This window comes from Gossypium raimondii, chromosome 5 (assembly GCF_025698545.1).
Source record: "Gossypium raimondii isolate GPD5lz chromosome 5, ASM2569854v1, whole genome shotgun sequence".
Taxonomy (NCBI): Eukaryota; Viridiplantae; Streptophyta; class Magnoliopsida; order Malvales; family Malvaceae; genus Gossypium; species Gossypium raimondii.
In genome coordinates, this window is record NC_068569.1 from 10,691,011 (window position 1) to 10,706,900 (window position 15,890).

At 32.7% G+C, this 15,890-nt stretch overlaps 1 long non-coding RNA gene across 3 annotated transcripts; it reads right to left on the reverse strand.

Annotated features, from left to right (window-relative positions):
- Positions 1-6,336: 6,336 nt before the first annotated feature.
- On the reverse strand, positions 6,337-11,719 carry LOC105770353 (uncharacterized). 3 transcript variants are annotated; one of them, XR_008195900.1, is made up of 6 exons: positions 11,119-11,719; positions 10,939-11,020; positions 10,495-10,856; positions 10,279-10,369; positions 6,755-6,868; positions 6,337-6,512 (listed from the first exon to the last, which is right to left on the reverse strand). It is a non-coding gene; the product is annotated as an uncharacterized LOC105770353 (long non-coding RNA). The 3 variants fall into 3 exon arrangements; XR_008195901.1 differs by lacking the exon at positions 6,755-6,868 and having other exon boundaries at positions 11,119-11,344; positions 11,567-11,714; XR_008195899.1 differs by lacking the exon at positions 6,755-6,868 and having other exon boundaries at positions 11,119-11,715.
- Between the last annotated feature and the right edge of the window lie 4,171 nt (positions 11,720-15,890).

The following is a 15,890-nucleotide window of genomic DNA, read 5'->3' on the forward strand; positions in this document are numbered from 1 at the left end:
ATTTTTTATTTTACATTATTTTAGTACATTATATTTGAAATGTATTAATTTAGTGTGTTTTAAATAAATTTTAAAAACTCTTATTTGGTCTTTGTTAAGTATTTTTCGGATTTTATTACTTTTAAAAATATATTATTTTATTATTTTATTATTTTACATTATTTTAGTACATTATGTTTGAAATGTATTAATTTAGTGTGTTTTTTATTGAAAGTAAGAAAATCCGGAAAAAATACTAACAAAAGGTCAAATAAGAGTTTTTTAAAATTTATTTAAAAACACACTAAATTAATACATTTCAAACATGATGTACTAAAATAATGTAAAATAATAAAATACAAAATAATATATTTTATTGAAAGTAATAAAATCCGGGAAAAATACGAACAAAGGGTCAAATAAGGATTTTTAATTTATTTAAAAACACACTAAATTAATACATTTCAAATATAATGTACTAAAATAATGTAAAATTAAAAATAGTATATTTTTAAAAGTAATAAAATCTGGGAAAAAATATGAACATAGGGTTGAAATAAGGGTTTTTTAAATTTATTTAAAAACACAGTAAATTAATACATTTTAAATATAATGTACTAAAATAATGTAAAATAAAAAAATTAAAAAATAGTATATTTTTTAAAAGTAATAAAATCCGGGACAAAAATACGAACAAAGGGCCAAAATACAAACAATTGGTGCCGCCTCTGCCACAGGCACCAAAGGTGCCGCCTGTGGCAGGCCCTCCTTCAGTATTTTTTTTAACTGCTTTTTTTGTATTATTTTGGTAAATAATAAAAAGTTATATTATTTTGGAATTTTTTATTATTTTTGTAATATTTTAGTAAAATACCTGTTAATTTGTTACTTTTTTTAAATGGTTTAACTCACATATTAGTGCTTAAACTATGTCCTTTTTTGTCCAAATTGATACTTAAATTTTTGTCATAGGCGGTATACCTAAACTATTCTTTTGTTACCATTTTACACCAAATTGTTATATCTATTATAATGCTTGACAATGCCAACAATACTCGAAATTCACCCTCTCGAGGTCAAGACGATGGCGATTAATTTTGTTTTCAAACTTCAACACCTGCTTGCTCAACTTGACGAGATCGAAGAAATTATTTACCGATCAAACCAATGTTTTTTTGAGCTGGGTCGACCAAGGTGCTAGTCTGAATATTAGGGTTGAATTGATTGACCCGTGAACCAAGCTAAAGAAACTAGTTGTACCAATTTTTTTCATAATTTTAATAATTTATTTGACTGAACTGTATGAATTAATCAATTCGGGAATTGGTGACCTAGTCGATTACCATCAATTCAATTTTTAAAAATCTTATTTGTCATTCTCTTATTGAAGGGGATAAAGATGGCGTGAAATCACAGTTTCATACAATCAGTGGAAGTATATTTTTTATTTATTGAAATATTTCATTTTATCCAAAAATAGTTAGCCATTTGAGCAGCATTTTATTAAATATTCATTGGGCTTTAATTTCTTATCCATTTTTGATAAAACTGGTAATAAGAGAACCCTGCATACTATATATATCTTTATAAATCCAAATATGTATATATCTGGTAAACCCTGAATTTTTCTACAAACACAAGTGTTACGCACATGGGTCACGAATTTTCTAAAGCTTCTCCTCAATAAAGACAATGCACAGTGTATTGGTTTAAATGTATATATACTTACTAGAAGTCAATATGAAGTAAAACATCGTAATTAGAAGGAATAACATCATTTGTCCTTTATACTTTCTAACCTTTTCTTCCTCAAACACAGTTATTAATTCTGCATTAATATTAATAAAGTTAACTTGTGCATATTTTTATTTTTATCTTTTAAAAAAGTTTAATTCTGCATTTGGCCCCTAAACTTTGTAACTTTTCTCAAGTTGATACTTCTGGTATTTTTTATCTCAATCTAATACCTACTTTTTTTTTTCCATCAATCATTTTGATACTTTTTTTTATAACGAGCGTGAAAGCGTTGTCGAATAAAATAATGTCGTTACATGCAATCTTTTTTAAGTAAACAATGGCTTAGATGAATGCTATGTCATTATTATATAAAAATTACGGGGGAAACGGTTGCGAATATAGAGAGGGGTTGGCATGGGCTCGGGTTTCGGCTCCCTAAAATATAAAATTATTTTTTAATTTTTTAATTTTTTTTAAATTTTAAATTAATAAAAATAAAATTATACTTTAGCCCCTCTTAAAATTATAAAAATTCGATTTAATCCTTTAAAAATTATAAAAATATAGACTATAAAAAATTAAAATTTGATTTGGCCTCTAAAATATTGTTCGCCCATGAAAAAATTCAACTTTATTTAAAATATTAAACGAAACCCTAACTCCATTTTTTCTGGAACCCGATCTTCTTCACCATCTTCCTCATCCATATGAAACCCGATGCTCTATATGCTCTTCAAAGTTCAAAATTATTTACAAAGTCAAGGTACAGGGTTTCAGAACCCATAGCTTGAAGAGATTGAGAAATCCATAAGAACGGAAAAGGGAGAAAATGCCTTCTCCATCCTTCTCAAACGCAAAACCAGGTAAGGATAAATATGCTGTATATTGCCATTTTGGGCTTAGGGCTCCAATACTACCTGGAACAAAGGAAGAAAATGTTTTGGATGCTCCAAATTTAAGGAGATGATATTTTGTCTAATTATGGGTTGAAGGGAATGGTGATGGAAGCGAAACAAGGAGGATGAACTAATTCATCAAACAAATTGTTAATGGAAAAGAATAGGCAATTTAGATATGAAAACACCAAGTTACAACAATTAGATGGAGTGCAAACTATGCGGATGAAAGTTGCACTCAATTGTCTTGAAGAAGAACAAAGCTTTTTTGTTTACAGATTCAACTTCATTGTTACTTGGATGGTGTTTTTGGTGTACCTTTTATTTCATGATTCATTTATTTTGTAACTCTATTTAATTTAAGCCCGTTGTTTTTTTTTCATTTCTTTCAATTTAAAGTTCAAATGTTACCAATTTTTAAATACATAAATAATTTAATAAATTAATCAAAATAGAAAGTAATTTAGCCGACAATTTAATTTAGGAGGCCGGACTAACGACACGTGGCATAAACGTTTCCTGGTCGCCATTTAGCATTTATTAGCTCAAACATGTGGGGCAGAGAGGAGGTGGGGCTTTGAGTTTGACGATAACGTGTGCCGCGGAGAAAACGGAAAATGTCACTGTCATTTGGAAGTGGACTGATGGTGACAGACGGTCTTCCCACCGTGAGTATTAACTTGTAAGAGGAAAAAAGGAGTAATCCCTTTTAAGTCACTAAACTTAGCATCATTTTTATACAGTCACAAATCTTTATTAAATTACTAAACTTAATATCAACTTTCATGTAAGTTAAATAGCTTTTAATTGATGAAATTATATCACCAAATAGGCTATAATTAATAAATGATGGCATTTAAATTAACTTTGTTAAATAATTGTATCGTTAAAGTTAATTTAGTTCAAGTGATAACATAGCTTCTTGTAAATTCCTTGCATGTCTTTGAAAAATTTATGCTTTATGTCTTCAAACGCCACGGAGATACCGAATAAAAAAATACAATTTTATTTAATTTATTTCACAAATTTCTACAAGTGTTCATGATAAAGACGAACTTATATTAAGTATTGCTATGTTTCACTTTTTTTGTTTAGTGCTCCTTTCATTTTTACTCTATTCTTGTGATTTCTATATTAATTTAGTTGAGAAATTATAAAATATTATTAATTTTACAATATATTTTTATTATTTTAATAATATATTTTACATATTTTATATAAAAATAAGATAAAAACAATTGAATTTGAAACTAAGATACTATAACTTTATACATATTTTATTTTATTTTATATTAAATATATTTCTCACATAATTCTACTTTCAACTTACATGGACACATAAATTTTGAACTGTTAACTTAATTATTAAATCAAAGGTTCACTTCATTTTAATATATTTTTCATTTAATTATTTTCACCCACATCATAGTTATGTTTTGATTTTTTTTAAAATTAAAATGTCTAATTAGATTTTTTTAAAATTTAGGGTTTAATTAAAATTTACAAATGAGTTCAAAGAATTACTGTGAGTTGTATTTTTGTTGTGAAAGATTTTATTAAAATTGTAAATTTTTAAAAGGGTTTAATAAATGAATGTGAGATTTCGACGTAGTATTCTAGAGTCTTAATTTTTAAGGGTGCCTTTGGTTCAATGAATGTAATATTCTGACATAGAAGAATTTATTTTATGTACTCTTTCTACCACATCATTCATGGGTTCTTTTCAATTATTTAATAACATTTTGACAATTTTTTCCATGTCATTAACACATAATTTTTGTATTTTTTTAATCCCGAACCTCGAACCTTGAACCCTAGGTTCCAGGTTCACGGTTTAGAATTCGGGTTTAAGGTTTGGACTTTGTGTTTAAGGTTCAATATTTAAGATAAAAAAATTACTAAAATTATATGTCAATGACATGAAAAAATTTATTGAAATGTCATTAAATAATTGGAAGTGACCATGGATGATGCAGTGGAAGGGGTCCATAAAATAATTTCTCCTAAGATAATATTATTTTGTTTGGATTTGAAACATTACTCAAGTCAGTAATTTCACATTCCCAACTATGTCAAAACTTTGAAAGGTGTTAGTTCATTTGGCATGGGTATTGTTGTTAATGCAAGAGGACGAGGATGCGTTGAAACGCATTATAAAAATTTTAAAAATTTAAATTAATAAAGGTAAATGCACTTTGGCCCCCCTAAAATATAAAATTTCAATTTAATCCTTTAGAAACTATAAAGATATAGACTAGTGAAATGGTGAAATTGCATTTTTACTCTCATAAAAATTACATTTTAATTTCACCCCCTAAAAATATATTTTGGCTTCGTCCATGTATCTTCCTATTTATGAGTGGGGGCTATGAATAATTCTAAACATTACATAAAAAAACATATACAATTAAAATGTATAATGAAAATAATTTCGATACCATGCCTTCTTTAAATAATCTTACTTCTTTTATAATAATGTGAAACTTTTGACAATTTAACTTTTATTTTTAACGAAAAAATGATTTATGAAATTAATTTATTACATGAATGTGCAAAAGGTTATATTGTAAGTTTCAACTTTTATATAGTAAATAATAATAAAAGGAAGTGAGTTCTATAAAAAAATTAATAAATCGTAGTTTTATAAATTGATTTATATTTTATGTTTATGTGAATTTGATGAGAATAATTTATTAAATAAAAAATTTACTAAATTTGATGAGTATAAACTATTCTCATCATTAGTTTATATTTTTTAAATAGCTTTACTTTAGGTAAAATATATTTACTTTAATAATAAAATAAAGGGCTTTTATGAGTAAAACCATAGATTAAGAGCTTATTTAACTACAAAAATAGGTTGAGGGCTTGTTTATTAAATAAAAAAGTGAGTTGAAGGGAATAAAAAGAAAATAATAAATAATGAGGGCTTAAAAAGTAATTAGCCACGTTTCAATTTTAGTGTCGTCACACCAATTCATTTTCAAAATCTAAAATGGTAAATTTGCATATCAGGTCCTTAAAACTTTAGATCATTACATCTTAGTCCTGTGCCGCCTCTGCCACAAGCACCTTTGGTGCCGCCTGTGGCATCCGATTTTTCACTGTTCTGTTTTTTTTTGTATTATTTTGATAAATAATAAAAAGTTAGTAATATTTTGACATTTTTTTATTTTTTTATAATATTTTAGTAAAAATCCCTAACACAAAGGTTTTGGTAAGACTTTTACTACTATCATTTTTTTCCATTATGAGTTTCATTAAGGGTTAATATACGAATCTAACCCCTAAATTTTACCTTATTTCACAATATAGTACTTAAAAGAATTTTTCAATTAAGTGCATACAGTTTCAATTAGTCTAAAAGGCTACATCATCTATCTATACTGTTTATAAAAAGAGTGATTGAGATTAAGTGTCCCTTTAATTCACTATGTAAATTGAGTTTACTTTTTCACAACACAGGCATTCTTTTAGAAAATTATTTGGCAGGTATCTAGGTGTGAGCAGTTTTTTTCTTGGTCAGTTTCAATAACTTTTTCTATTTTTAAAAATAAAAACTTGATTTTTCTTCCATACCAATGATAAATAGTTGCAAGTTAGTTTCATATTTCATTTTTTAATAATTTTGTTTTAGGTTTTGACTATCTCTGTTTTTTTATACAAAACTTAAAATTAATTATAGCAAGATAAAATATCTAGATATTATTAGGATTATAAGTCTGCTACCCTAGCACGTTTCTGTCTGCCTCCTTGGCAAGTCTCGGTTTTCAAAAGTTTCTTGGTTTGACGGCTACCATTTAAAGGGTCTGAATTAATTCTCTTAATCTGTTTCTCACGTAATTGTCCATGGAGTCAGATTTCGCCAGTCTGTCTATTGATGATGAAGAAGAAGAAATCCTGCAAGCACAAGGAGAGATAGAACCGGTAAGTGAAGAAGAGATTTTAAGTTTGGTTGGTTGTTTTCTTATAGCTAGTATTATTCATTATCCAGCAATGAAAAGCACCATGGCTAATTTATGGCATCCGGTCAAGGGTGTTCAAATCAGAGATTTGGAGGAGAAGAGATATATTTTTAAATTCTTTCATATTGTGGATATGGAAAGAGTTTTAAAAGGGTCCCTTGGACTTTTAATAATCACCTGCTGATTTTGCATAAGTTGAGTAGGGGAGAGGATCCGTTAAGAGTTACATTAATTTCAGCATCTTTCTGGGTACAAGTACATGATGTTCCCATTGGCTTTTATTCTGAAAATCTGGCCATACAATTGGGAAATTTCATTGGAATATTCCAAGAGTATGATAGTGCTAATTTGGGAAAGAGAATATGAATTATATGCAGATTAGAGTACAGATTGATGTTAGACGGCCTCTCAAAAGGAAAAAACAAGTTAAGTTTCAAAATAAATGCTCTTACGTCAGATTTAAGTACGAAAGATTAACACTTTTTTATTTTTATTGTGGCCGCCTAGGTCATAATGATTCTTTTTGTGAAATAAAAATGGAGGCAGGGGTGGAAATTGGTGATATGGGATGGGATTTGTCTTTGCGAGCACAATCAAGAAGAGCCCGAGCAATGAGTAGTGTCTGGTTAAGGGAGGAAGGAGGATTTTCAGATGGAAATAAGGGAGATAAACTCAGGGGAAATAGAGACTGGAGGAAGGCATGGAAATTTGAAAGTAATCTTGTTCCTAATTTAGGTTTCTACTTGGAAGGTAATGGGGTCTCTTTCGGTCTAGGGGGAATGAGAAAATAATTGACAATAACCACATGGCGATGGAGCATGATTTGGTGAATGAGGTGGTTATTTGTGAGGAGGGGAAAAAGAGGGTTAGAAGGGAGATGGAGGAAAGTAATGAGATGGGAGAGAGAAATAGGAGGAAGGCTGAAGTCAACCATTTGTTATCGGCGGCTGCCAAGAGGCAAGCCGACCGGTCGCAATGAAAATTTTAAGCTGGAACGTCCGAGGATTGGGGAATCCTCAGACAGTCCGACGACTTCGGCATTTGCTGAAGCAACATTATCCCCAAATTATTTTCTTAATAGAGACAAAAGTAAACAAATTTCGGATGGAGAAAATTCGAAGAAGCTGCGGGTTTCAATGCGGAATTGATGTAGATTCTATTGGATCAAGAGGTGGACTAAGTCTTGCATGGCGAGGAAATGTTATTATTACGCTTCAGAGTTTTTCAGATAGACATATTGATGTGATTGTCGAGGAAGAAGGAGATAATAAAATATGGAGATTTACAGGTTTCTATGGTTCTCCATACTCGTGGGACAGGGGTGACGCATGGAATCTGTTGAGAGAATTACGGTGTCATGGAGATTATCCATGGCTGGTTTGTGGAGACTTTAACGAAATCTTATATGGATTCGAGAAGAAGGAGGGATTACCTAGGGAGGAAAGAAGAATGGAAGATTTTCGTCAAGTGCTTGAGGAATGTAGTCTGAATGATTTGGGCTATTCAGGTAGGTGGTTCACGTGGGAGAGAGGGAATTTTTATGAAACGAATATTCAAGAAAGACTTGATAGAGGAGTTGCAACGAAGCAATAGAGCGCTTTATTCCCTAATTCCCTGATTAGGCACCTTCCACATACATTCTCTGATCATTGTCCACTTCTTCTGGATACCGCTGTTAAGAAGAGAGGAATGGGAAGAAGAAATTTCAAGTTCGAAGCATGGTGGGTGACGAAAGTAACATTCTTTAGCGAAACCAAACAAATCTGGGAAAACTCCACAGGAGATTTTTTCTACAGGATGGAAAATCTAAAAAGAGGTTTGGAAAGGTGGGGGGTCACGATCCAACAGAACAGAAAGATGAAAACAGAGGTCTTGTCTTCAAAGCTGGCAACATTACTTGAATCTGATAGAAGTGACGAGAATCTGGCAGAAATTATAGACACAAAAATTCATCTGAATCTTGAGATCGAAAAGGATGAACACTACTGGGAACAAAGGGCCCGAGTTAATTGGTTAAAACTTGGCGATAAAAATACAGCTTTCTTTCACAAACAAGCGTCACAAAGAAGAAAGCAAAATCAAATTCACAGGCTACAGTTCGAAGACGGAAAGGAGACAGATGAGTGTGAAGAGAAAAAGGCGATCGCTAGAGAGTACTTTCAGAAATTATTTTCAACAGGAGGATAAAGAAATTTGGAGAGGATTCTGAGAGGAATTAAACGATGTATTTCAGATGAGGACAATAATTATCTAAAGGCAAGATATACAAAGGAGGAAATATTTGAAGCTCTTTCAGAAATGAGACCTACCAAAGCTCCAGGTGAGGATGGATTTCCATCCCTATTTTATCAGAAGTGTTGGCCAATTATAGGAGAGGATGTTTCTGTTTTTTGTCTCCAGGGGTTAAACGAATGTATGGATTTACGTTCAATTAATAAAACAAACATTGTGCTAATCCCAAAAGTCCCAAACCCTTCAAGGATTACTCAATTTAGGCCAAGTAGCTTATGTAATATGATTTACAAATTGATAGCTAAAGTCATTACTAGAAGGTTCCGGAGAGTGATTCATAAATGTATTGATTTATCACAAAGTACTTTTGTTCCTGGAAGGCTGATTTCAGATAATGTCCTTCTTGCTTATGAAATTCTTCACACTCTAAAACTCAAGAGGGTGGGGAAAAAAGGATTCATGGCTGTCAAGCTGGACATGAGTAAAGCATATGACAGGGTTGAATGGGGTTTTGTGGAAGGGGTAATGGAAAAAATGAGATTTGATTCTGATTGGATTGAGTCGGTTTTAAATTGTGCCTCTTCAGTCTCATATGAAGTAATGGTCAATGGTAATAGAGGGCAAACAATCATTCCATCTAGAGGCCTAAGACAAGGAGACCCTCTAAGTCCGTTCTTATTTCTTCTTTGTGCAGAAGGACTTTCAAGTCTAATAAGGCTAGCAGAAGAAGAGAATACTCTTAAAGGAGTTAAAGCAAGCCGAAGAGGACCAGCTATCTCCCACTTACTCTTTGCAGATGATTGCATCTTATTTGCAGAAGCTTCTGAAAGGGGGGCACAGTCTCTAAAACAGATTTTACAAGAATATGAGATAAACTCAGGGCAATGTGTAAATTATGAAAAATCAGCAATATTTTTCAGTACAAATACAAATGAGGGGGTAAGGGGTGACATCACAAGGATCCTTTGAGTTAGAAGAGCTAACGATATTGAACGGTATCTAGGGTTGCCTAGTTTGGTGGGGAAACGAAAGAAGTCATCTTTTCAAAGTTTGAAGGATAGACTCAATCAAAGGATTGACAATTGGAGTATTAGGTTTCTCTCCCAATGGGGGAAAGAAGTGTTTATCAAAGCGGTTCTACAAGCCATTCCAACTTATTCGATGAGTTGTTTTATTCTCCCTAAGACCCTTTGCGCAGATTTGGAAAGAATTGTTGCTAATCTCTGGTGGAGGAAGAGAATGAATAGGAAGAGTATACATTGGTGCACTTGGGAGAATTTATGTTTGTTAAAAGAAGATGGAGGCCTTGGTTTTCGTAATTTTGTGAAATTTAATATTGCATTATTAGCGAAACAAGGTTGGCGTCTTGTTAATTATCCGAATTCATTATTGGCGCGTGTTTTGAAAGCTAAGTATTATCCCGATTTAGACTTTTATAAAGCTAGATTGGGGAATTTACCCTCGTTTACCTGGAAGAGTGTATGGTCTGCGAAAGGTCTGCTTGAAAAAGGTCTTTGCTGGAGGGTGGGGAGAGGTGATAAAATTTCAGTTTGTGATGATCTGTGGATACCAGGCAATAAAATGGTTAGAATATCGAACCAAGAAGTTAGTGGAAATATTGAATTAGTTTCAGAGTTAATTAACACATGTAACAGAAGGTGGAAAATAGAGATGGTAAAAAATACCTTTCGATCGGAGATTACTGAGAAAGTTTTGAAGATACCACTGGCGGAGACGGAACATGACGACTTTCAAGTTTGGAGAGGGGAGCCGACCGGGGAGTTTTCAGTGAGGAGCGCCTATAAACTATTACATAAGTGTTTATTGGATCCTAATGAATTAATTTTACATACCGAAACTACAAATTTCTACAGAAAGCTATGGAATTTACATATCCCATCTAAGATAAAAATGATGATTTGGAGGATCTCATGGAACTTTATCACATCCTTTTGCAACCTCAAAATCAAGCGGGTAGTAGTGAATACTCAGTGTCCCAGGTGTGATTGTGAAGAAGAAAACAGTTACCATGTCTTTCAACAGTGCCCTACAGTGATTGAGGTTTGGAGTCACTTAAATATGTCTTGGGTACTGTATCAGAGTAACGAAAATATATGGAGTTGGCTTACTGGAATCTTTGGACAAGGAAATGTTGAGCAACTTCAAATATTCTGTTGTGGTCTCTGGTTTATTTGGTTCAATAGAAATCAACTGGTATATGAGAAGAAGAAAGTATCAGGAACTGAAATCACAAGGAAAGTTAGAAGCTATATTTTAGAACTTGAAGCAACAAAGGAAGATAAACTTACTTTACACTCTTCGGATAAGTGTCACCAGGTGTTCAAAAGGGGAAGGGCAACAGTTCATTTCGACGTAGCTTTTGACCGTCAGACGTTCAGATCGGCATCGAGACTGATAGCATGGAATGGGGAAGGAGAAATCCTAGCATCACAGGCAGTTCATCACTCCAACATAGAAGACCCATTTACAGCAGAGGCATATGCAGGATTACAAGCAGTAAAACTAGGTATTAGTCTGGGATTCAACATACTTGAAGTTATGGGAGATTCAAAAACGGTTATCAAGAAGTGCCAAAATTCTATTATTGATAGATCGGTCGTAGGAGCAATAATCAGAGATATTCAGAGTAAGAAACGCAGATACCAGAAGGTTGAGTTTTCTTTTATTCCAAAAGTTAATAACATCTATGCTCATACTATTGCAACGGAGGCTCTCAATAGTGGAGAAAGCTTTTACCTGGAGAGGGGAATCCCAGAAATGGTCCGAAATGCGCTGGAGAGGAGAAACCTTGGAGAGGAGAGACTTTGGCAAAGACCACTGGATTGAAAAAAATGAAAAGTCTCTCTGTTTGCAATAAAAGGTAGCAGAGAAAAAGTAACATTGGGAACCTGCTATCATTAAGGCTGGTGGGTGGATTTGAAACAATTTGATACAAGTGGTGTCCAGCTGTTTTTGAATTGACTGGTTTAGGATAAGAATAAGTTTTGTTTTATTTTGATTATTTGATTTTAGTAGGTTTTTAGGCCATAATTGCTGTCCGTTTTCTGGATTTTTCTTTTGTAAGGCCATAGGCCTGTTTCTTTATTTTATTGTTATATATATAATACCAGTCAATTATTTCAAAAAAAAATTATAGCAAGATAAATTCGTATTTTTAATATATTTATTTTTGACTAATTATCAAATAAAATGTTATTAAATTTGAATTTTTCTTATCTTGAATGAAGTTGGTGCAAAAAATGGCTAAATTGGAACAAAAAGCAAAGAGGAAGGCTTGATTGAAAATTGAAAGATGATTGGATAAAGATTGAAAGGTTGAATATTTTTTTAAGTGGTTGGATAAAGATTGAAGGATTTTTATATTGTTACAACTCGTAATTAGTTTAAATTTGATTTTTAAATTTTGAATTATTTAATGATAATATTTAAAATTATTTAGCGATAATATTTAAAATTATTTAGTGATAATATTTAGTGATAATATTTAAAAAACAATCTAGCTAAATTACAATTACACAAAACCATTTTCAAAGCATGATTTTTTTTATGATTAACTAAATCCTTTTTAGCCTTAGCCCGATCACCACTTCGACAAAGTAATCGTGAGATATAAACTCACACTAAAGACTTTGCAATTCAGTATTCGTTATCTCTTCGGTATATGGGATAGTACAAATTCTTCCCTCAAAGTTGATTCGATTTCAATTCAAAAAGTGCGCGTTTGGTTGGAATCGTTTAGCGTACAGTTGGGAAGTTAAGTCGGTGGTGTTGTATTCAAAATCCCATTAACAAATTGGTGTGTTCAATTGGAAAAAGCTATTTGGATTCCATCAAGGGAGATAGTGATCGGATTTAAACAACCCACATGGTTGAGGCCGTTAATTCGAGTTAGGCTTTTCAGATCGCAAGGTTGTCAAAGTCTTAAATTACGGGTACATGCCACGTGGTTAGAAATTTGACAAGGATCGATTTGCAGGTGATATCGGGATCGACTACAAGAGGAAGAGTTGACGATTTGAGGGATCCTTGATTGCTATAACCAGCTTATCTATTAGAAAGGAAAATCTATTTCAAGGATCGATTCAAGATTAGAGTACACTGAGGCTAAGGCTAAGCTTAAAAAATATTTTATTTATCCATTTATTTTATTTTCTTAATTTTTTGTATTTTTGAATATATTTTTATTTTATTTAATTTTCGTATTTCCTTATTTTATTATCTTAATCAATTTAAAACCCTTATTTTTTATTTTTTTCAGCACTACTACGCACAACTCGTGGGAAAAACTGTGGCTGCGACAACGAATCTGGTTACAAAAAAAGGCGAAATTAGATAACCAGTCCCTATGGATTCGACCCTATTACTATATATTTCAATTTATTGTTATATTTGTTTTAGGAATTTATATTTGATGGTTTCGACGCCCATCAAATTTTGGCGCCGTTGTCGGAGACTGGTAAAAATTTCTAATTTTTGTTTGTTTTCTTTATGACCAGGTCAGAATCGGGAACTCTAGCATTTGAACCAGAGATAGAAAAGTTGGCTCGAACACTTCGAAAAGGAGCTATTCGGCGTGGTAAACAACCATAACCTGATTTTGAATAAGGATCTTACACTGAAGATATCTACTCATTCGAAGATTCAGACGAAATAACAGATCAAACTATACGCCAACTTACAGCTGCACCAGATGAACAACAACCGCTATGCATAACTTATCCGGCGGGCGAAACACCATTCGAGTTAAAGTTAGGATTAATATATTTATTGCCTGCTTTTAGTGATTTGAAAAACGAGAACCCCCATACTCATCTAAAAGAGTTCTACATGGTTTGTCTAAGCATGGAACCAGAAGGAGTAACTGATGATCAAATAAAACTACGAGCTTTTCCTTTTTCATTAGCTGACTCTGCTAGAGAATGGTTGTTTTATTTACCTCCGAATCTATTAATACTTGGACTAATATGTCTCGATTATTTCTTGATAGGCTTTTCCTAGCAGCTCAAGTAGCCGAATTAAGGAGGAGTATAGTCGAAATACAACAAAAGGAAGCAGAGTCACTCTATGAATATTGGGAGCAATACAAGAAATTGTGTGCAAGTTGCCCACAACATGACCTATCTGAACAGTCACTCTTATAGTATTTCTATGAAAGGTTACTTCTAATGGAAATGAAGATGATTGATGCTCCTAGTGGAAGGGCTTTTGTGAACATGACTCCCCAAAAAGCTAGGGAATTAATTTCGATTATGGTTGCAAATTCTCAACAGTATCGACCACCTATGGAACCTACGAGAAAGGTTCATCAGCTAAGTACTCCTTCCATAGTAAATAAGATTAATGAACTTACTAATGTGGTTAAAAATATGCTTGCAGGACAGACAAACCTAGCTCGGTTGTGCTGGGTTTGTACTAAGCCTGATCATCCTACTGACTCGTGCCCGATTTTACTTGAAGACACAACTGCGCAAGTAGATACCGTTGGGAACTTCCAAGGGCCTCCTCAAATGCGATATGATCCATATTCGAACACGTACAATGCAGGGTGGAGGAACCACCCAAATCTAACCTATAGATCGAACCATCGATACAATCAACCATCTCAACCAATACCACCTCCACCTCAACAGTATCAACCTCTAAAGTCATCTCTTGAAACCATAGTAGAAAGGTAAGTCGTTAGCACCGAAAAGTTCTAACAAAAGACTAAAGCGCATCTCCAAGAAATGGACCAGCAAATAAGTAAGTTAGCTCTTACGGTTAGTCGTTTGAAGAACCAAGGAAAATTACCATCTCAAACCGAGCCAAATCCACGTCCAAATGCAAGTGTTGTGACCATAAAGAATGAGAAAGATTCAAAACTAGCGCCTGGCATGAGTCGTGACCATGATGTTGAACATGAAGCTAAACTAGGCAACTTGTACTTCCCTCATACCCTGGAAGACTCGCCCAAGTTAAAAAGGAATGAGAGGAAAAAGAAATCCTTGAGACATTCCGTGTAACACCCCTAACCCTTATCCGTCACCGGAACATGGTTACGAAGCATTATCGAACTTTACGAATTAAATACTGATATTTCACAACCTTTGTTACACATATTAAGAATCAATCATATAACACTCATATTGTCCCTTAGATGGACCCTCAAGGCCCAATATTCACCTTAGAAGTGAATCGAGACTAAACCGGGTACTGAGGGAATTTTTCTTAAAATCTCAAAATTTTTCTTAGAAGCAGAGGATACACGCCTGTGTGCCTGGCCGTGTGGCTCACATGGCCAGGAGACACGCTCGTGTCTCTGCCTGTGTGGACAAAAATAGGTCATTTTAAGGCCAGTTTTCTCACCCATTTTGACATTAATATACACTCAACATTCACATACACCAATATATCCCAACCAAGTAATCAATACAAGCTAAAACGTGTTCTTAACATGACATAACATCACAAATATTTCAATTACTTATACTTACCTATTTAACTCATTTCATTGATTTGTCAAATTCTACTACTAATTACATACAAACATTTAAGATTCACAGCCACAATTCAAATTATTTCATTGCCAAACCAACCCTATACATGCCATATAAATCAAAATTTACATTGCAAAAACTACCGGATTAAACTGGATAGTGTAGCTTGATGTGTTGATCTGATCTCCCGATTACAAGTTAATATGTAGCAAAATATGAAAATCAGCTTCTTGAGGGTTCTTCAATGGTGTTTTTGGCTAAGAATTATGAAGAAATGTCTAGATATTCAATTAAATCCTATTTTTAACTATTAAATTTTATTTCATTTTCAATTTTACCCTTGTTCACACTAATTTCATGATTTTTCTACACTCTAGCCTATTATTTTAGGCTTATTTACCCTTCAAGTCCTTCCTCATTTAATATTTAGGTTATTTTATCACTCGACGGGTTTTGCATCTTTTCAATTTAGTCATTTTAATTAATTAACTATCAAAACGTTAAAATTTTCTAACGAAACCTTAATACTAACTTAATGACATTCCGTAAATATTTATAAAAATATTTATGTTTATAAAAATATT